Genomic DNA, 22,046 nt, shown 5'->3' on the forward strand with positions numbered 1-22,046 from the left:
GGCTATCTACCTGAAACGTACATTTATTTGCCTCAGATTTCTCTATGATGAGTCAGTCACCCATTGTAAGAGTCTGCAGCTTGACCATCTTTCTTACTATGGTAAAGTACTAGTAAGGAAGGAGGAGCTGCAGGTTTTGTACTACCTGAAATTGCCTAAGAGCAATCACCTACCCTTCCTCTTCCTGTGAGTTCATTGTGGTGGAGAGAACTCTGGTCCAAGGTCAGCCAGCTAGCTACATGTGGATGAGTGGGGAATCAAACCCAGTTCTCCTGATTAGAGGCTGACATTCTTAACCACTAGACCAAGCTGGCTCTTGAAGAAGCTGGTCCCAACACTAGAGTGTCTTCTTACCTCCCATCTCCCCCAGTATTTGATCTACATGATGTGGAGAGAAACGGGAAGATTGATAAAAATGTAACCAAAGACCATATCTAGCATAGACACACACACACACACACACACATTAAAATAGGTTTCTAATGGAATCCTAATAAGAAAGGGCATAGATAGATGGGAAAAGAGGAGGCTGGGCAATGTAAAAGCTGTCTCGGGGTATGAAGTGGTTATCTAAGTTTCTGATCATGTAGCTATCATGATGCATTCCTGGCATATGTATCTCTTCCAGTGGTCCAGAGGAAAAGCCAGTGATTCTTGTACACTAAACATAGGGATGCCAGCATCCAGGTAGGACCAGGAAACTCTCCTGGTATTACAGCTCATCTCCAGACTACAGAAATCAATTCTTCTTGAGAAAATGGTGGCTTTGGAGGGTGGACTCTCTTGCATCATATCCCACTGAGCTCCTTGCCCTCCTCCCCCAGGATTTTCCCAACCTGAATCTGTCAACCCTATTCCTTTCTCCCCTGCTACTGAGCGGGGGGAACTGTCAACCCTAACAAAACATTGGCTTTTCCACTAAGCCCTGGCTTTAGTAGATTGTTTTGGTATTTAGTATTGATAGTATTGCATCAGAACCATTCTCCTTGTAATAGCCTGGGCTCCACAGAGTACGCATACTTACGAAAGCTCCTTCTCCTATACCTGTCTTGCTAAGCATCAAGAGCTACAGACCCTTGGCTATCACAGGGGTAGGATGTAAATTGCTTGGAGTCTATTGTGAGACACATGGCAGAGTTTTCTCAGTGTTGGCCCCACAGATGAAGGAACATTCCTGCCTTGGGAATCCATACTTTCTTCTTAGAAATGGTAAAGGTCTCATAACAGTCCATTTGTTGCTTCAGTCTTATGTTAAAAAAAAAAACTAATCTGGAGCTGCAGTATTTAATAGCTCCTTTGATAGAAAGCTCCTAGTTGTCGAAGTTCCCATCACAGGTGATATATACCTACCACTAGCAATTTATGGCTGCGAAGATGAACCTTAAATGAGTACTATGGCGACAGTAATCCTTGCCACTCCCAGCCATTGCTGTAACATTTCATCATGAAAAAAATCAACCAGAATTAGTCATACCATCAGGATGTGGGAGGGAAATTACAGTTACTGCAGTCAGTAGCACAATTCCCATTAATCTTGACAGGCTCATGATAGATGCCTGATTGTGATCCAGAAAAATACATGGTAAATCTCAGGTGCCTCCTCCCTTACATCAGCTTTTTTTACATCTTAAAACTTGCCTAGAAACACAGGACAGTGTCAAAAATCATTCACAACAAAACTCAGAGCACAGCTGTGTGAAGGTGACCCTTGGGCGGTGTCCAAGCAGGGTCTTCTGTTATGGCCAGAGAAGCAGGCCAGAGAAGCAGGATCTTCTGTTACCAAATAATGGGTGGAGAGGGCTGGGCCTAGAGAGACAGCACCTTTGTCCTTAAGTATTGCATCACAAAGAAAATGTAAGCACTTGTCCTGGCCATGCAAAGCTCTGTGCATTTTCCTTTCCATTCTCGTGCCCAAGTCTTTCTGGGACAGCAATAACCACAACTGCAAAACACAGCAGAATAGCACCATGAAGAGCACAGAATTTTGGCCATGAACTCATGGAACTGAGAGAACCACACAGCAAAATAGTTGGCATCTATACACTTTAAATACAGTAGATAAAGGCATTAGAAAAAGGCATCAATGGAGATTTTCTTCCTTGTTTATTTCCATGTGTCAGTAGAATAATCAATCCTCTTATTATTTTCAATACAGTCAAGTGGTTGATTGGGAAGATCAATGCAATTTATATGTTCAGTTATTCTGCCTGGGGAGGAGAGCTGAAGTTTTTGTTCTTTTCACAGTACGCATAGCTAGCTGACTTGTTCCCAAGTACGCATTCCCTATGGAGATCTCACAGTTATATGCCAGTGACTTTTCCTATTCATAATGATAATATGCACTGAAATGAAATATCAGCAGCCCATCTGATCTAGCATATCTGTATTTCAGATCAGTAGTTTTGAAAAGAATATTGAAAAACATAATGCCAGGCCTTCAGTAACCTGCCCTCCTTTATTATACAGAGTGCACAAGTTTTCCATTTTTTATTGACTTGGCCACTCAGTCGCACGAAACATGGCAGGAAAATAAAGCAAAATAAAAAAGAATCAATAAATAAAGGAGTTCCCAGAGGTTTCATATAGTCCAGACCATTGGGATGATCTTCAGGAGGTACCAGGGTGCAAATTAATATTACCTTTGGGCAATGGGACAAAATATGGTGGTGAGCACAATAGGGACGAGGCAGGATGGGGTAGGCTATTGAAGTATGCTTGATCACTTGCTTGTTTTTATTGTAAATTGGGGTTTTATGGGGATTTTATTGTATTTTAATGTTTTATTCTGTGAACTACCGCAAGTTCCTAGGAAATGCGGTGGTATACAAACTGAAATATAAATAAAAAATAAAAATAAAAATTCAACATCAAACTCCATATGTCCTTTGAGACTAAAGTCTACCCAACATCTCATCTTTTCCCTGACAGGATGACCATTCTAACTCTACAAGTGGCTTACCTAACTAGTCCCCAACCTGCGAATTTGCTGAACCATGGGCATGAGGCATAAATATAAAATGAATAAAGAGTCCAAAAGAGGCATCTGAATCTGTTGCCTCCAGCTCTCACCCGAGGACTGTTTAGTATGTTGAGAAAGTGAAGGAGATTACCTTGCCGTGACACCTTATTTTCTGTTCTACTGCACAATGCTATTTTAACAAGGACACTGTGCTCTCTGATAAATCCAAAGAGCTAATACCTATTAATATCTTGTATTCAAATATATGTGTGAGTGAGTGAGTGAGTGAGTGAGTGAGTAAGTGAGTGAGAGAGAGAGAGAGAGAGAGAGAGAGAGAGAACTTGAAGAAAGCCAGGGGGTGGAAGGTGCCACACTAAGTATACTAAGTTTGGTTAGAATCATAGAGTTGGAAGGGAACTCATGGGTCATCTAGTCCAACCCCCTGCACTATGCAGGACACTCACATCCCAATTGCTCATCTACTGTAAACTGCCACCCCTTTGCCTTCACAGAATAAGCCTCTCAATCAGATGGCTATCTAGCCTCTGTTTAAAAAATTCCAAAGATGGAGAACCCTCCACCTCCCAAGGAAGCCTGTTCCACTGAGAAACCGCTCTGTCAGCAACTTCTTCCGGATGTTTAGATGGAATTTCTTTTGAATTAATTTTATCCCATTCATTCTGGTCTGTCCCTCTGGGGCAAGAGAGAACAATTCTGCTCCATCCTCCATATGGCACCCTTTTAAATACTTGAAGATGGTTATCAGATCCCCTCTCAGTCGTCTCCTCTCTAGGCTAAACAGACCAAGCTCCGCCAACCTTTCTTCATATGTCTTGGTCTCCAAACCCCTCACCATCTTTGTTGCCCTCCTCTGGACACGTTCCAGTTTGTCAACATCCATCTTCAATTGGGGGGCCAAAACTGAATACAGTACTCCAAGTGAGGCCAAACCAGAGCAAAGTGGTACCATCACCTCCCATGATCTGGACACAATACTCCATTTGATACAGCCCAAAATCCCATTTGCCTTTTTAGCCACTGAGTCACACTGCTGACTCATGTTCAATGTATGGTCTATTAAGACTCCTAGATCCTTTTCGCACATGCTACTGCCAAGACAAGTCTCCCCCATCTTATACTGGTGTATTTGGTTTTTCCTACCTAAATGCAGAACTTTACATTTGTCCCTATTGAACTTCATTTTATTCAGTTCTGCCCACTTCTCGAGTCTATCAAGATCATCCTGTATTCTGTTGCTGTCTTCAGTTGTGTTTGCTACCCCTCCCAGTTTAGTATCATCTGCAAATTTAATAAGTATCCCTTCTAATTCCTCATCCAAATCATTTATAAATATGTTGAACAACACAGGCCCCAGGACAGATCCTTGGGGTACTCCACTTGTCACTCTTTTCCAAGAAGATGCTGAACCATTAACAAGTACCCTCTGGGTATGATTTGTCAACCAGTTATTGATCCATCTGATAGAATTATGATCCCTACCGCATTTTACCAACTTGTGAACAAGAATATCATATGGAACCTTATCAAAAGCTTTACTGAAATCCAGATAAACTATGTCCACAGCATTCCCCTGATCCAGCAAGGTAGTCACTTTCTCAGAAAAAGAGCTAAGTTTGGTTTGACATGACTTGTTTTTGTGAAACCCATGCTGAGCCTTAGAAATCACAGCTCTCAGTTCCAGCTGCTCAAGGACCGATTGTTTGATTATTTGTTCCAAAATTTTGCCAGCTACAGATGTCAAGCTGATGAGTCGATAATTACCCGGATCCTCTTTTTTCCCTTTCTTGAAGATGGGGACAACATTTGCCTGCCTCCAATCGCCTGGCACCTCACCTGTTCTCCAAGAAGTGTCAAAAATAATGGAGAGAGGTTCAGAGATGACATTTGCAAATTCTTTTAGTACCCTTGGATGCAGTTCATCTGGCCCAGAAGACTTTGTTTCAATTAAAGAAACTAGGTGTTTGTGGACTGCTCCAGCAGTGATCCTAGGCCACCATTCCCATCCCCCATGTTGTATTACGTTTTTGCCACATTGATTACTATTTCCCTCACAAGAGAAGACTGAGGAGAAATAGGAGTTATGGTGTTCAGCCCTCTCTTCATCATCTTGACACCGCCCGCGCGCCGCAGGCACCGCGGACTAAATAATGCGCTAAGGGCTGGGAGGAGGAGTTAGGGCGGGCTCGGTCCGTGATGAGAAAGGGTGCCTATTGGCCCCTTCCTCTGGACTGACAATCAGAGGGCCCAATCGGCAGGCGCAAAGCGCCTGCCCATTGGGCCCTCCAATTGGCCGCCCGCCAGCAGGGCAGCAATTGCAAGCCGCACACAGCACGGCTCGCAGTTGCTCTCTTGCCGGCGGCCTGACGCATCGAGAGGTGCGAAGCGCCTCTGACGCGTCAGGCCACCGGCAAGGGAGCTTCCGTGAAACATCTCCAACGCATCAGGCCACCGGCAAGGGAGCTACCGCGAAACGTCTCCGACGCGTCAGGCCACCGGCAAGGGAGCTACCGCGAAACGTCTCCGACGCGTCAGGCCACCGGCAAGGGAGCTACCGCGAAACGTCTCCGACGCGTCAGGCCACCGGCAAGGGAGCTTCCGCGAAACGTCTCCGACGCATCAGGCCACCGGCAAGGGAGCTACCGCGAAACGTCTCCGACGCGTCAGGCCACCGGCAAGGGAGCTTCCGCGAAACGTCTCCGACGCGTCAGGCCACCGGCAAGGGAGCTTCCGCGAAACGTCTCCGACGCGTCAGGCCACCGGCAAGGGAGCTACCGCGAAACGTCTCCGACGCATCAGGCCACCGGCAAGGGAGCTACCTTGCTCCCTTGCCGGCGGCCTGACACGTCAAGAGGCATGAAGCGCCTCCGATGCGTCTGGCCGCCGGCACGCTGGCAATTGCCGCAGCTAGCGGTTGCTCCCTTGCCGGCCGCCTGATGCGTCGAGAGGCGCAAAGCGCCTCCGACGTGTCAGGCCGCCAGCACGCCGCCAATTGCGAGCCGCGCACAGTGCGGCTCGCCGTGGCTCCCTTGCCACCGGCCTGCCACCTCGGGGGCCAGGCACTGCCCCACTAGTGCCCGCTGTATTTCAGGTACAGCGGGCTTGGTTACTAGTCTGTTATAATTTCACTTTCTTGTCCTCACAGTGGTCCTACCATGTCCCTACTCTTTTTCTTGCTTGAAATATAACTAAAGAGGCCTTTTTTGTTATGTTTAGCATTTCTTGCTAGCCTAAGTTCATATTGAGCTTTAGCTTTTCTAACACTCCCTCTACAATTATTGATTATTTGTTTATACTCATCCTTGGTAATAGGGCCTTCCTTCCATTTCCTAAATGACTCTTTTTTATTCCTCAAATCTTTTGTCAACTGCTTATGGAGCCAACTTGGCTTCCTTAGGCTCCTTCCATCTTTTCTTGCCAAGGGAATTGTTTGTGATTGAGCCTTCAGTATTTCACTTTTAAGAAACTCCCAGCCCTCTTGGACTCCCATCTGACCATGGGACTCTACGCAACATACCTTTAAGTCTGTGAAAATCAGCTTTCCTGAAGTTCAGTCTATACATACGACTACGTAAAAGTTTTCTCTTTCCCACAATTAAAATTTTCAAAAGTACATGGTCACTACTACCAAGCGTGCCCACTACTTCCACCTCATCTAGCAGTTCTTCCCTATTGATGAGAATCAAGTCTAAAACAGTATAGCCCCTGATTCCCCTCTCTATTTTCTGGGAAATGAAGCTGTCGGCAAGACAAGTTAATGGAGTTTGCAGTTTTAGCAGGTTCTTCTGGGGAGGCGGGGGGGCTTGTTCTGTCTGAAGGTATATTTCCATTCTTCCACCCTTAGATAAATTGTAGTTTGGAAATGGGAAGAAGGAACACTGACATGAAGTCAAGCATCCTCCTCTTCTCCTGTGCTGATATTTAATAAACTAGCTCCAGAGCAAGAAGGAGGTGGAAATAAAGGCCTGGAGAACTTTGAAATGTTATTTGCAGAACAAATACAAGTTCTGATGCAAACATAGCTCAGAGATAAAGGGCAGAAATGTATGAATGGACCTTCCTAAAGGCATGATACCTAAAGGTATCTGTTTTCAGGCATAAAAAGGTAAAGGTAAAGGTATCCCCTGTGCAAGCACCGAGTCATGTCTGACCCTTGGGGTGACGCCCTCCAGCGTTTTCATGGCAGACTCAATACGGGATGCTTTGCCAGTGGTTTTCAGGCATAACCTCCAGCTAATTAGAAACCAACATATACATTCCGATCTTGTCCATAGTGTAGGCTGCACATCAACACAATCAGATGTTATGGCTCACCAATTTCTTTTAAAACCAGATCCCTGGTCCAAAGGAAGCTTCAACCTGGGCTGGGCCTTTTCAGTCCTGGCTCCAGCCTGGTGGAATTAGCTCCCAGGAGAGCTGAGAGCCCTGGCAGAGCTCTTGCAGTCCCACAGGGCCTGAAGGACAGAGCACTTCTGTCAGATCTATGGCTGAGGTCAGGGCTGTTAATATCTGGGCTCCCCTCTCCTGATCAAGTAAGATCTGTCTACTCCCTGTTAACCCCTATGAGGTGAATTTATGTTCTCTGCGAGCAGGGTTGGGGCTGGATTTTTAGACAGCTGCCAATTTTTCTGGTTTTTCTCATTTATATTGTTATTGGTTGTTGGGTTTTTGTTCTTTTGGGGGGATTTTAGGGGGATCCTGCACCTATAGGAAGGATAGATTATGCCCAGAGGAAGGAGTTAATGGTTTCCAATTAAGAAAAGCCTCTTTTAACTTCTATGAGACATGTCAATGTCTCTTAGAAACTCCAAAATGAAAAGTATTTCTTTCTTCCTGCTTTTTAGATATGGGTTGAACCATACCATTTTGCTCAAGTGGATGTTTAATGGGGCCAATTTATTTTCTTTCAAAATTTGTTCTCAAGGCTCAGGTTCAAGGTTATTTCTAAGCAGAAGCATGAATCTGAAAATAACAGTGGGGGTTTTGTGTGTGTGTACACACATGTGCACACTTAAGAGCCTCTTGTGGCACAGGGTGGTAATGTAGCCGACATGCTGTCTGAAACTCTGTCCATGAGGCTGGGAGTTCAATCCCAGCAGCCGGCTCAAGGTTGACTCAGCCTTCCATCCTTCCGAGGTCGGTAAAATAAGTACCCAGCTTGCTGGGGGGTAAAACGGTAATGACTGGGGAAGGGAATGGCAAACCACCCTGTATTGAGTCTGCCAAGAAAACACTAGAGGGCATCACCCAAATGGTCAGACATGACTCGGTGCTTGCACAGGGGATACCTTTACCTTTTACACACATGTGCATGCATGGACACACAGATAAAGCATATGGCATAGTTCTTATGAGATTATACTACCTCACAACCCAGTTGGAAATAGAGTATATGTGTGCTGCCCTAGCCAGCCACACACAGGGTTAGTCCAAAGGAATGCACGCTTTTCTGAGTCACCCAAGTTCAGAGTACATACCAGAGAGTAGTCAAAAGTCCAGTCCGGGTCTTATCTGAAGCCTTGACAGCCAATGTTCAAAGGAATACCGAAGGGAGAGTCGTTTAGCTCACCAAGGTTGAAAGCCGGAAAGTCATTCAAGCATAAATCAAGTCCACAATATCTATTTGTTGTCAGTCGTCCTACCAAGGGTTGTCAAGCCAGGAATCAGTCAGGCAGAGCTTCGCTGAGGCGTAGTTTGAACCGGATCAAGGTAACGGGTGAGCTTGTGCAAAAGTTGTACCCACACTGAGAAGCACTGTCGCTGTGCTTAAATGTAGACTGAGCTGACAGGCTAAATGGTTGCACCTGTACTCAGTCTCCGTCCATTGAATCAGCCCCACCTGGGCCCCATCTAGCTTCCTCCTTTGCTCTTAGCCGAGAACTTTGACGGCGTGCTGTCAATGCCATTCGTCTGCATTCCCTCCTGCGCTCTGGAGAGGAGTCTGGACTGCGAAGGGGTGTTGCTGCGGGCTGAGGTGCTGCTAGCGCAGAGGGCATGAAGACTGGCCGGCTGGGACCTGGTTGTGTGTCCCTATCAGAGCTTGCCTCTGTAACCCGCATCCTGCTGCTATGCCCCAGCTCCTCATCTGGCAGAACAGGCTCTGGCATTGGTACAGAGGCACCCTCCAGTAATGGGGCCATGACAATATGTTTAAATGCCCATAATAAAAATGGACACAATTTTTAATGGAGCTTGAAAGTGGAATGCAACAAGGCCATGCACAAGAAAGCTGGGATATATATTACCTGGTTAAAACTGTTAGTGCTTGATTTTCAAAGAACAGATATAATACAAAAATGTCCTTGAGAGCTATGTGGCATGGTTGCTACTCAAGTCTGTGCCTCTTTCAGATAAGTCTGTAGAAAATACAAAACCTCAAAAAGAAGGAGGAGGTCTACCAGTAACTATTCCTATGGATCTTGTTCATGGAACTTCTCCACTATCACCTTGGTGGAGAATAGGGGAAGTTACTGTACTTGATAATAACCACACAGGAAAAAATGTTTATGGGTTTTCCTCCCCAAAAGCTAGATGCTAGCAACTTAGAGATAGATAGTGTATGCCAATCTCTGTAAGTGTCCATCAAAGAAAAAATTAATATTAATGACAAATCAAATACCATCAGTGAGAATCACTCTGGTGTGACAAGCTCAATTTCTAGCCTATGGCATCTTCCAGTTCAACATATTAAAATTGGACTGACCTTCCTAACCCTATCTGTGCGATCTGCCAAGTAGGATGAATAATAGAAGAGCTTTAGGGTCACACAGATTTTAGGGGTCACCAATCCTGTGTGGCTATATTTTAAGGGGAGCAGTTGTTGTTCACTGTATGCATCATGCTGACTCACTGAGGCCCTTCACAAATCCTCAACTATTTCTAACTCTCCCATCTTCCTAAAGGATGATATGGCACAGGTCTTGTTGACTTGGTCAAAGAGGAATCTCCTGTTTCTTCCCTCATGAAACAATCCTGCCTTAACATAGCCAAGGATTCCGTAATGATTCTCCAATATTATAATATACCAAACAAACACACAACACATTCTTGCTAATTAAAGCGTTAGTTGTCATATCTAATTGCAAAGACCTGTCTGTTGAACATCTAACAAAAATCAGGCATGAAGGCATCCAAGGAAATCCCCAGGTGTGCAGGAAAAATGTACTTTTCTCCGTGACTCCTTATGGGGGGGAATAGAAGGGAAATGCAGTACAGCATGCAAAAGGTCAGCCAATTGCCACCTCTTACAAGAGAGTGGGCACCTTACAAGATTTCAAAGAGCTTGGTGTAGTGGTTAGGATAAGGTGACCAGATTTTAACATTGGTAAAGTGGGACGCCATTGACCGGGGGGGGGGGGTTCTTGATTAAAAATTTGGTCTATATGGAGCAACAAAAAGTTTCATAAAATGCATAGAATGCAAAAATAGTATTGTAATATATTTCAACATAAGTACAATTTGCCAGGTACCCCCAGATGTCCCTCCAAAAGTGGGACAATCTGGTCACCTTAGGTTAGGAATGCAGACTTCTCATTTGGCGAGCCAGGTTTGAGTCCCCGCTCCCCCACATGCAACCAGGTGGGTGACCTTGGGCTCACCACAGCATTGATAAAGCTGTTCAGACCGAGCAGTAATATCAGGGCTCTCTCAGCCTCACCTACCTCACAGGGTGTCCGTTGTGGGGAGAGGAAAGGGAAGGAGATTGTAAGCTACTTTGAGACTCCTTCAGGTAGAGAAAAGCAGCATATAAGAACCAACTCTTCTTTTTCGTCTTCAAATGACATTTTCACTGTCTTAGAAACCTTCTTAGACAATGAATCAGAGGAGACAGGGTAGGAATCTTTATTGCAAGATTCCTCATGGGTCATTCCTAGATATGTGCCTTTTTCTATGGCACAGGAATACTTATTATCACTAGCTGTCCAGTAAGTGAAGAAAGGAAGCACACTTCACTTAAAGTAACAGACATATACACACTCTTATTACAACACACTTCTCAAAAGCAAGGAAGATCCTATTATTCTCCAGGAGTTATTTTATTTCATGGTGGGTTTCCTCTGTGTTCACATGATTCTCAAAGTCAATCATAGAAATCTGTGGATTAGCAACTAAATGGATTGTTTGTGGTTAGTAGCCATGCAGTTTAGAAGAAGAGTTGGTTCTTATGGTTCTTATATGCTGTTTTTCTCTACGCAAAGGAGTTTCAAAGCGGCTTACAATCGCCTTCCCTTTCCTCTCCCCATGAAAGAAACCCTGTGAGGGAGGTGAGGCTGAGAGAGCCCTGATATTATTGCTCCATCAGAACAGCTTTATCAGTGCTGTGGTGAGCCCAAGATCACCCAGCTGGTGGCATGTGGGGGAGCGCAGAATCAAACCCGGCTTACCAAATTAGAAGTCCACACTCCTAACCACTACACAAGCTGGCTCTCTACTTTAACTGCATGTGTGCTAGGTGCCATCATTGCTTATGACTTAAGGGAACCCTATGAATTAATGAGCTCCAAAACACCCTACCATTAACAGCCTTGTTCAAGTCTTGTAAAATGAGGGCTGTGGTTTCATTTGTTGTCAATCCATCTCCTGTTGGGTCTTCCTCTTTTCCTGGTGGCTTCAACTTTTCCTAACATTATTTCCTTTTCCAGGGAGTCCTGTCTTCTCAGAATGTGACCAAAGTACAATAGCCTCAGTTAGGTTGTTTTAGCTTCTGGGGAGGTTTCATGTGTGATTTGATTTAGAACCGTCTTTTTTGTTGGTCCACACAGTATCAGTAAAACTCTCCTCTAAAACACATTTCAACCAAATCAACTTTCTTCATTTTAGCCTTCTTCATTGCCCAACTGCCATACCTATACAGAGTAATGAGGAATACTGTGGTATGAATTATCTTGATCTTGTTCTCCAATGACACATCCTTAGACTTAAGGAGTTTTCTAGTTCCTTCAACACTGCATTTCCTAATCTCAGTCTCCCTCTAATTTGTTCTCCCTTTTGGATGATAATTAAATCAAGGAACAGAACACCTTTAACAATTTCTATATCTTCATTGTCAACTTTGTTGTTGTTGTTAGGTGCGAAGTCGTGTCCGACCCATCGTGACCCCATGAACAATGATCCTCCAGGCCTTCCTGTACTCTACCATTCCCCGGAGGCCATTGTCAACTTTAAAGTTGTGTAATTTCTATTTAACTAGTTTCCAGGAAATGGCAGTAATAATCCCTGGTCCATAAACCCAGCTGGAAAGAACCTTATGCCTACTTATTCTCAAGCAACTAGGAGACCAATTGGTAAACATGGCATCTTAAAGGTTATAGTCTCTTGCTGATCTTGCCATTAAAAATATTGAACATAATTTCTTAGTGGTTTTTCTATGATTCACCTCTGAAGTACCTTCCTTTGAATAAAATCTTCCCAGGGTTCCCTTATCCCTTATTTGAAGATGCAATTCAAAGCAGTGAGAATTTTGATCCTGACTGTATCTGGTCGGTTGAAAAGCAGTTCAAAGTTTTCCCCCAGTATTTTCTTTCCTTCCTGAATCCTGTAGAATTGCATTTCGTCATATTGTAGCACTAGATTTGAACTGACCTCTAAGCCATGGTAAAGTTGAGGCACGAGCCAACCAAGCATTTTTAAATCCTATGGGTTTGTTGCCAACGTGCTCACTGTAGGTAGAGCGCTGAGCTACATTTTTTTTGTTTTGTTTTTATTGTGAACATGAATTGTTAGTGAAATGTGCAAGTGTCCCAGCAAAAGAAAGGCATTAACAAATGGTTTTACGCACTATTAGTAATTGCAATGAGACTAAGACGGAAGGAGTCCCGGGTTCTAATTGCCATGCCGCCATGGAACACACAAACTTAGAGATAATTATGCTTTCTCTGTTTAAGTTTCCTCACAGACTTTTTGGGAGGAGTAAATGAAGGAGGGGAGAACCACCTAGCCTTCCCTGAACATCTTGGTGAAACTTCTACAAAATGTAGCAGAATGCTAGAAAAATACATAGTCTCTCATTTTGGTTACATGTATAATTAGTCAGGCCATTGGCCTAGGAACCTCACTGTTGTGTAAGCACACTCAGATTGACAGCAGCTCTCCAAAGGCCAAAGTACTAGCTCATGCTTTTGCCTAAGGATGCCCGGGATTGATCCTGGGACCTTGTGCATACCAAGTGATGCTCTAGCTCCGAGCCACAGACCCTCCCAAGGAGCATCCATGGACTGGACCTCTCCAGTTATTTCAGTCTCACCCAGTGCTCCTCCTTCTTACAGCCCCAGTTCATGCAGGTCCCATGAGTCTTAATATACCCTTTGGCAGGATCAAAAGGTACTCTTCCTTTTTCATCAGCAGAAAAGCTAGTTTGATCCAACCTCATGTCTCTTGTATTGCAGTAGTTATCAGATATTCAAATGCTGATCATCAAGAACATTCTCTGTCTTTATATGTAGCATACTTGTTATCCTATTGTATTGCTGCAATTACTGTTATCCTTTCTATTTAATTTGCTTCATTCAGCATTGAATCCTGGATTTGTAACCTTTTCAGTCAGTTCCCTGCATTTGATGAAATAATCTAGCACCTAAAAAAACTCTCATGGTACAATAAACCATTTATAATATATACGGGAGCAGCTCTGTACTATGCTGAGATCTGATCAGGTCCTGCATGTCATCTATGCATGTCATCATCCACATGATGCATGTCCTCATCCACAGGCATTCCAGTGGGTGCAGGGTGTATCAATGAAATGCTCTTCTGCCATTTCCATAACACATAGTACAATCTACCTATCTGTGTATTTATTAGATTTTTATAAAATATTAACATTAAAATGTTAAACTAGTAAACTAGTAGACTGTTAAATTCCTAGGCAGAGTTACACCTCTCTATGCAAAAACAGACAGGTAAGGAGGACTATTGGCACATGATACATGAAGCAATCTTCTCCTGAATCAAACCCTTGATCCATCAGGGTCAGTATTTTCTGCTCAGGTTTTCTAGGGTCTCAGATGGAATAGAAGCATAGAATCATAGAAGAGTTGGAAGGGACCTCATGGGTCATCTAGTCCAACCCCCTGCACTATGCAGGACACTCACCATCCTATCACTCATCCGCTCTAACCTGCCACTCCCTTGAGCCTTCACAGAATCAGCCTCTCTGTCAGATGGCTATCCATCCTCTGTTTGAAAATGTCCAAAGATGGAGAACCCACCACCTCCCAAGGAAGCCTGTCTTGCATATCACCTGCTGCCTGGTCCTTTTAACTGGGATGGCCAGGGATTGAACCTGGGAACTTCTGCACGCAAAGCAGTTACTCTAGCACTGAGTTTTGACCTTATGCAAAACTGAAGTTCCAAAAACACTTCCTTTCCTCAACTACTGAGCTGAGTGCAGTGTAATCCTAAATGAAGGCAAGGAGGAACTCTTCTTAGAATTATGCTGGTAGTGGACTGTGAGAACTAAACTCAGCCCTCAACTCAGTGGTACATGCAGGTGAAATGAACATTTTCTTGAATTCTGGACAATTTGACAGTACTCCATATCTGTATGTACCTATACAAATTCATCATAGATTTCCAGGAGAACAAGGATCATTCTGTTGATTTCAGTTCTCATACGAGAAGAACCTGAAAAAAATGAGTACTGTGAAGACAGATAGGCTTGCCCGTGTAAGGGTGGGGGAGGGGGGTGATATTGCATGGGGTGAGGAGCTATTTGGAGCTGGGATTGCTGCTTAGTTTCTGTATGTCTGATACTCAAGGTGAGGCAAGCATCAAGACATTATCATTTATTTAGAAAGGGAAAGACTATGAGAAAAATAGGCCAGGCTTGTTTGTTTAAGCATTCCTTAGGGGGGGGAAGGGTTAAATCTGGGACCAAGCAAAACCATCAAGAGCATCTGTGATGAACTAAATATCCTTGGCTTTCAGTTGTATAGGGACGTCAATGATTGGTGAGTAAAGCAAATAAGACACCTAGCACACTTAGGCTAATGGGCAATACAAGCACATACACCCCAAGAACAATAACCAGCAGAGGAGAAACAATGGCTAGAAGGCTCTCCTTGTTGAAAGAAGACTCCTTCTCCAATTCCCCTCTTTCTCATTGTTGACATCCTCCTTGTGGATGTCCCTTCTGAGCAACAGCAAACACAGTTTGTGCCCCCCCCCCTCCACAGTGGAAGAAACTGGAGACAGATAAAAGCTTGAGAAAAATATTAGAAACGAACAAACGCAGAGCTGTCTCCAAAGAGCTGCTTTCCCTGTGTGGTGAGCACCTAGTGGATTAACCTTTTGTATATGCAGAAATAGGGAATGAATAATTGAACAGCTCTTCAGTAGCAGTGCGCTCCCCCGTGCCACGTTTCCGTATCATCCAAACTCATGCGACTCACTTTACAAAGACCCCTTCAGCGACACCTTTTAATTGGCGCCAATGTGTGGTGGCAGAGGAGGGCAAGAGGAGCAAGTGTTCACTTCATTCACCCTCCCGGTTGCTGTGCGATGGGGGTTTCGCGGCATTGTGTAAACAAAGCGGCACTCTGCCTTCAGCGTACATGGCAAGCAGCCTAGTAACACAGCACTAAACTGTAAAAAGTGCATGTCGAAATGTGGATCTCCACTGATCGTGTCTGGTTGTGTGCTGCGGTTTAACTTTGCTACAGCATCAGGATGTCTGGCATGCTTTGTTTTACTCAGGTTGCTTCCCATTGTGATTTGAGAACAATAGATGTCCCTGTATAAATGTAAAATACTTACTAACCAAAGGAATGACCTCCAAGAACTAGGCAAAATGAAAAGTGTGCACAGCCACTGTGTTTGTATCCAGGGTGGCTTGAGGGCCTAGAACACTCCTGAACATGGCAGCATTTTGTAGCACACTGCCTAGGACCAGAAGCACTCTGCCGCTGCTATGAAGCTGCTGTAAAGCGACTGCTGGGCATGTAAGCACATGCAACATTTCCTAAGGCCTGCCTGTGGCACCTTAGAAGCTATCTGCTTTTACTGTTGCATGGGATTTCATAGGTAAGCTGGACCTGTTGTGGTATTGCAATGTTGCATCGTTATACTATTTATTATATTGTTTTACTGTTATATTGTTATACTGTTATACTGTTATTAATTACTGTATGTTTTTAACGAAGACTGTTTCATGTATTGTTGATTAGTTTAATGTAAACCGCCCTGAGCCTTGGGGGAGGGCGGTATATAAATCTAATAAATTAATTAATTAAATAAATAAATAATTGCTTTGTCAAACATGGGGTACATTTGGGAAGCCCCTGTCAGAAGTCTCTTTTTGTCATTTCATCACTAAAAGTGGAAAAGTCAGGTTTCCACTGGTCTGGTCCAGCTGGAGTGCCTGCCAATCTGTCATTGTGGGGTAACTTTGGGGAGTGCCTGTCAAAACTCTGTCGATGTCTGCCTTCCTATCCTTCATAACTTGCCTTTGGAGACTTGGGGAGTTGCAAGCACCAGGGGGATGAGTGCCTTGTTTCAAATATTCAGGGAGGGGGGGAGTCAGCCCAGGTGAAGTTTCTCTGAGAATTTGATGCCTCTGGCTTGTCACATAGACTCCTGGCTATAACTGCAGCTGTCTTTTCCAGAGAGAGCACTGGGGAGATTTGGGGGCAGGTGTGTAAGGGGAGGTCCAGAAATGTCATCCACTCATCTGGGAGATTGTAGAGGAACAGGCAGCAGGGTGAAGTCCCCTGTGTGCTTGGGGTGTAGAGTTTGCGGGGGGGGGGGGTCCATCCATTTTATATCAAAAAACACTTTCTTGGCTCCACCTCAGACCTATTGGTTCTGCAGTGCCACAATGGCAGTGGTTCTGCTGGACTTGCAAATATGCTTCCTACCTTCAGTTTCTACTGAAGCAATTCTCTGGGACTTTGATTCTGTTCTGCAGGGCTCCTATTATGTTTGTTTGTTTGATTGTTTGTTTGTTTTTTTCCCCTCTATAGGTAACAATGGAGGATGGGGGTACCTTCTTTGGAAGGCTGTAACGCTGGGAGCTGTAGATGCCAGCTTTACTCCATCTACAAAAACACATGTGTTTAATTCTTCCAAAGCATCTGCCTTGTTCCAGTTTTGGTCTAAATCAGGCTTTTTCAGCAGGGGGTTTGTGAAACTCTGGGGTTTCTTGACAGCCCTGGAAGGGTTTCACTGACTGGGTGAGAGTTAATTAATTCTTATATTTTTAATATATATATTATTCAAAGTATCAGGTGATATGACCATTTATGATTATGTTGAACAGCCCCCCCCCCTCCAAAAATGGCCTATGACAGTCCTGGAGGGGATGGAAAGGGGGGGGGGCTGGTCATTAAAACTCTTACTCATCATACATTGCAGCGACTAGAGTCCACAGAAGTAAGTACTCCCATTTTAACTTAACTGCATTGGAGGAGTGGCAGTGGATAACATAGTAATGGATGCCTATCCCAGCCCTGTCCCCGCGGCCCAGAGGAGTAGGCCACTGGCCCATTTCTAGTGTTGGGGGTGGGGCAATGGAGCATGATTGGCTGATGTTGGTTGATGTCGTTTACTTGGATTTTTGTAAAAAAAAATAAGGTTCCCCATGATGTTCTGATGTTCTGATAGATAAGTTGAAGGACTGCAATCTGTATTTTCAGATAGTTAGGTGGATAGGGAATTGGTTAGAGAACCGCACTCAAAGGGGCTTTCCGCATTCGTCCAAAATAGCACGATGGTTACTAATTGAAATCACTACAGTTTTGCCGTTATGCACAACGTCGTTGACAATCTGCCACACACCTGAAACCGATCCGCAACAAGTGCTTCGTTGTAGCGCTTTCAGGGAAATCCCAAAAAATGGATTCACCCTCCGGAAAGCGCTACACTCCTGCAACCAATCTGCAACACTAGCGGGAAAGTTCTGTGCGTTACCATTGTTGTGGTTTCTGCAAAGTCCCTCCCCCTGGCACTCTCCTCTGATCTTCCGGCGAAGCGATCGCCATTTTTTTTTCTCCAAGCAAGCGGAAATCAACGCACCGGCGAGCCTTCGTTTAGCCAGCGAGGCTTTCCCGGCTGCAGTCCCTCTGTTTAAAGTCACTAAGCACAAGCAACACAGAAGCCCGTTTGCTGGTTTATTTTCCCTTTATTTTTCACACTGTTTTCGGCCGAAAATCGTGCCCGTGAGGGGGGGGTTTCACTCGGGGGGAGTGTGGCAATGATGTAACGGCAGCTCAAACACCACCTGTTAGCTGGATGGGTCTCTCCGTAGCAACGAATCAACGCAGATTCGTTGCAACGGGTGTTTTTTTTTTAACTTCCTTAAAGGGAAAGGGGCTGTTTTGGAGCATGCTAACGGCCGCCCATTGGCTGCTTGACAGCCAGGGGCGGGATGAGCTAAGCAATAGCGCTTCCTGGCTAGCGATTTTTGCCGAAACCGGAAGCCTGTGGGAAATGATAGAAACGCAACTGGATTCCACTACAAAGGCAGGTGTGCATAATGACCAATTCCACTATTTTAAATGGCGATTTTTCGTTCTGCAAACAATTTGCAACATGGATCCCGGTGTGGAATGGCCCAAAGAGTTGTTGTCAATGGTGTTTCATCAGACTGGAGAGAGGTGAGTAGTGGGGTACCTCAGGGCTTGGTGCTCGGTCTGGTACTTTTTAACATATTTATTAATGATCTAGATGAGGAGGTGGAGGGACTACTCATCAAGTTTGCAGGTGACACCAAATTGGGAGGACTGGCAAATACTCCGGAAGATAGAGACAGAGTTCAACGAGATCTGAACACAATGGAAAAATGGGCAAATGAGAACAAGACGCAATTTAATAAAGATAAGTGTAAAGTTCTGCATCTGGGTCAGAAAAATGAAAAGCATGCCTACTAGATGGGGAATATGCTTCTAGGTAATACTGTGTGTGAACGAGACCTTGGGGTACTTGTGGATTTTTAACTAAACATGAGCAGGCAGTGTGATGCAGCGGTAAAAAGGGCGAATGCCATTTTGGGCTGTATCAACAGGTGCATCACATCAAAATCACAGGATGTCAGTCCCATTGTATACGGCACTGGTCAGACCACACCTGGAGTACTGTGTGCAGTTCTGGAGGCCTCACTTCAAGAAGGGCGTAGATAAAATTGAAAGGGTACAGAGGAGAGCGACAAAGATGATCTGGGGCCAAGGGACCAAGCCCTACGAAGATAGGTTGAGGGACTTGGGAATGTTCAGCCTGGAGAAAAGGAGGTAGAGAGGGGACACGATAGCCCTCTTTAAGTATTTGGAAGGTTGTCACTTGGAGGAGGACAGGATGCTGTTTCTGTTGGCTGCAGAGGAGAGGACACGCAGTACAGAGGAGAGGACACGCAAGTACAACGATATAGGCTAGATATTAGGGGAAAAAATTTCACAGTCAGAGTAGTTCAGCAGTGGAATAGGCTGCCTAAGGAGGTGGTGAGCTCCCCCTCACTGGCAGTCTTCAAGCAAAGGTTGGATACACACTTTTCTTGGATGCTTCAGGATGCTTAGGGCTGATCCTCCGTTGAGCAGGGGGTTGGACTAGATGGCCTGCATGGCTCCTTCCAACTCTATGATTCTATGATTCTATATGATTCTATGATGTCACATCTGGTGGGAGTGCCTGGATGAAGTCACTTGTATACTAATACTTGTAGGAATGTTCCTACTACTTGTAGGAAAGATGAGGCCAGCAGTAAATGGTGGGGTAGAATCTATTGATCACTGGCATTGACAGTTTTATTTCTCAATGTATTTGTGAACTACAACTGAATTCTATGGGTCTGATTGGCTGGTTTTGCAAAGAACTATCATATGGCTGTATTTGGATGCTGTGATACAGTTTACTAATGTAACAGGTTTAACTTTTGCTTATATATTTCCACTGTCATGATGGTCAGTTTATAGTCTGAGGAAGAGTGCTTGCACTCGAAAGCTCACGCCTTGAATAAATCTTGGTTGGTCTTAAAGGTGCTACTGGATTTTATTATGTTGGCTGCAAGTTTGCTTCCTTTAGCCCTTTTTTGAAATTATAACTTTAGTGTTTAGCTTATAGCACCATTCCTTTTTTACTGATGCCATGCCCACGCCCAGGCTACATCTTTAAATGGCTTCTTATACAAGTTTTTAAATAATATATATAAGTAATCCATGTTAGAACAGGCCATTTTGCACATGAACCATTACAGTTTCCTCCCAACATGTTCATCCCAGCCAAGTTTTTGTAACACAGGATGAGACCATTAGGTTGGTGTGATGTAGTGACAATAAACTGGGACTTGGAAGATCTGGGAGCAAGGCCCATTTCATCCAGAAAGCTTGCTATACACTTTAGCCTGTCTCCCAGTAATGTTATATGGATAAAATGGGAGAAATCACAAAGACAGGCTACAAATATGACAAAGATATCATACACTTTTTAGAATGTAGAGTAAGGATGTATTTGTCTTTCTTTATAGTACAGGGCTCAGCAAGACCATCTCCCTGATTCTATTTGGGGTGAAAATAGAGGAATATGTTTCAGAGCATGTCCTGGGAATCATTGGGTTTCAAAGGATGTATAGAAGGTAAGAAAGGCACCCCTGGGTGTTTAATGTGAGATCGAGGATATCTGATATTTCCTTGGGGCAGCAAGAACTTGTAAAAAGCATGTGGAATAAGGAGCTTTAAAAGAACTTTGTAAAATATGTTTTTAAATTATGTTAAGGTAGGGATGGGAATTCACAGGAAGCAAAAGGCCAATGGATACAGGGATGTACTAGTCCTAATGCCTAATTTTTAAAAGCTCTAACAGAAGAAGGATCTGAACCCAAGGCTGTTTACAAAGTCATATGCAAGAAAAGCTCCCAGTATAAATTCTTCAGCACAGGTGATTGTCATCAAGGAGTTTCATGGGTATCTCATCAAAGTCAACTGCACCATCAAAAGGCAGACCTTACATCTTGCGCATTATGACAGTGCAGTCATCCCCTAATGCTTTATCAGAACATGACTGTGTTTAGTGTGCTTTTCCTCCCTTTTTGTGCCTTTATTCCAGGAAGTAAGCGAGTCACCACCAGCCAGCAAGTAGGGGCCTTCATTTAAGTGTAGCCACACTTGCTTCAGCATGAAGATGTGAACAGAAGGTAGGATTGACATTCCAAAGAGGTCATTTGCAGAACCCCATGCACTGAATGTTTTTCTGCATGCATGTGTCGTTCAGAGAGGGTGATTTCTGGGCAGGCCTGATGGGATTGTAGTTTTCTTTAGTCCTGAGGGCTTTGTGGTTGCTCATGGTTTAAGGAAAAACATTTGGGTCATGTGCAAAGGTACTTTTGTCAGCTACTAATACAGCCCTCATTGGCCACTTGGAATGAGCCCTATCCTTGCCTCACAGAGGAAATGAAAAATGATCTTTACAAAGAATCACAGACAGATTCTGTTGCAATGAACATTTCACCAACAATTCCAAGAAAAAAAATAGTTTATTTTTCTCAGATTCACATTATCTTGTTATCTCAGGAATGACTCGGCTGTATATTTTGGGGCACACATCAGCTTTTTGCCAATGCCACAAGTGGAGACAATTTAATATTTTCTGCATGCTGCTAAATAGTGTGTGTTTAAATGCCCCTACTCAATAAAACCACAAGATGGCACCATGACACTGTTGCAGTTTCTCAAGAGGAAGGGGCTGGAGGATTGACCCAAACACAGGAGAAAGGGGTCCAATCTGTAACGAGAAACAGATCCCCTTTCCCCTCTCCTTCCCTGTAGGCTCACTTGCAGCACATGCACAAATCCCCAGAAATGAAGGGGAGAGAACATGCCCAATCACTCCCCACCACCTAATCACTCACTCAGGCTTTGCTTGAGCCATTCTCCCCCATCTAGGTCAGGCCAACTATCTGTATTTCAAACTGCTATAACATCAGACCCACAGAAGGAGAAGGAGAAGGAGAAGAGTTGGTTCTTATATGCCGCGTTTCTCTACCCAAAGGAGTCTCAAGACAGCTTACATTTGCCTTCCCTTTCCTCTCTCCACAACAGACACCTGTGAGGTGGGTGAGGCTGAGAGAGCCCTGATATTACTGCTTGGT

This window comes from Paroedura picta, chromosome 8 (genome assembly GCF_049243985.1).
Source record: "Paroedura picta isolate Pp20150507F chromosome 8, Ppicta_v3.0, whole genome shotgun sequence".
Classification (NCBI taxonomy): domain Eukaryota; kingdom Metazoa; phylum Chordata; class Lepidosauria; order Squamata; family Gekkonidae; genus Paroedura; species Paroedura picta.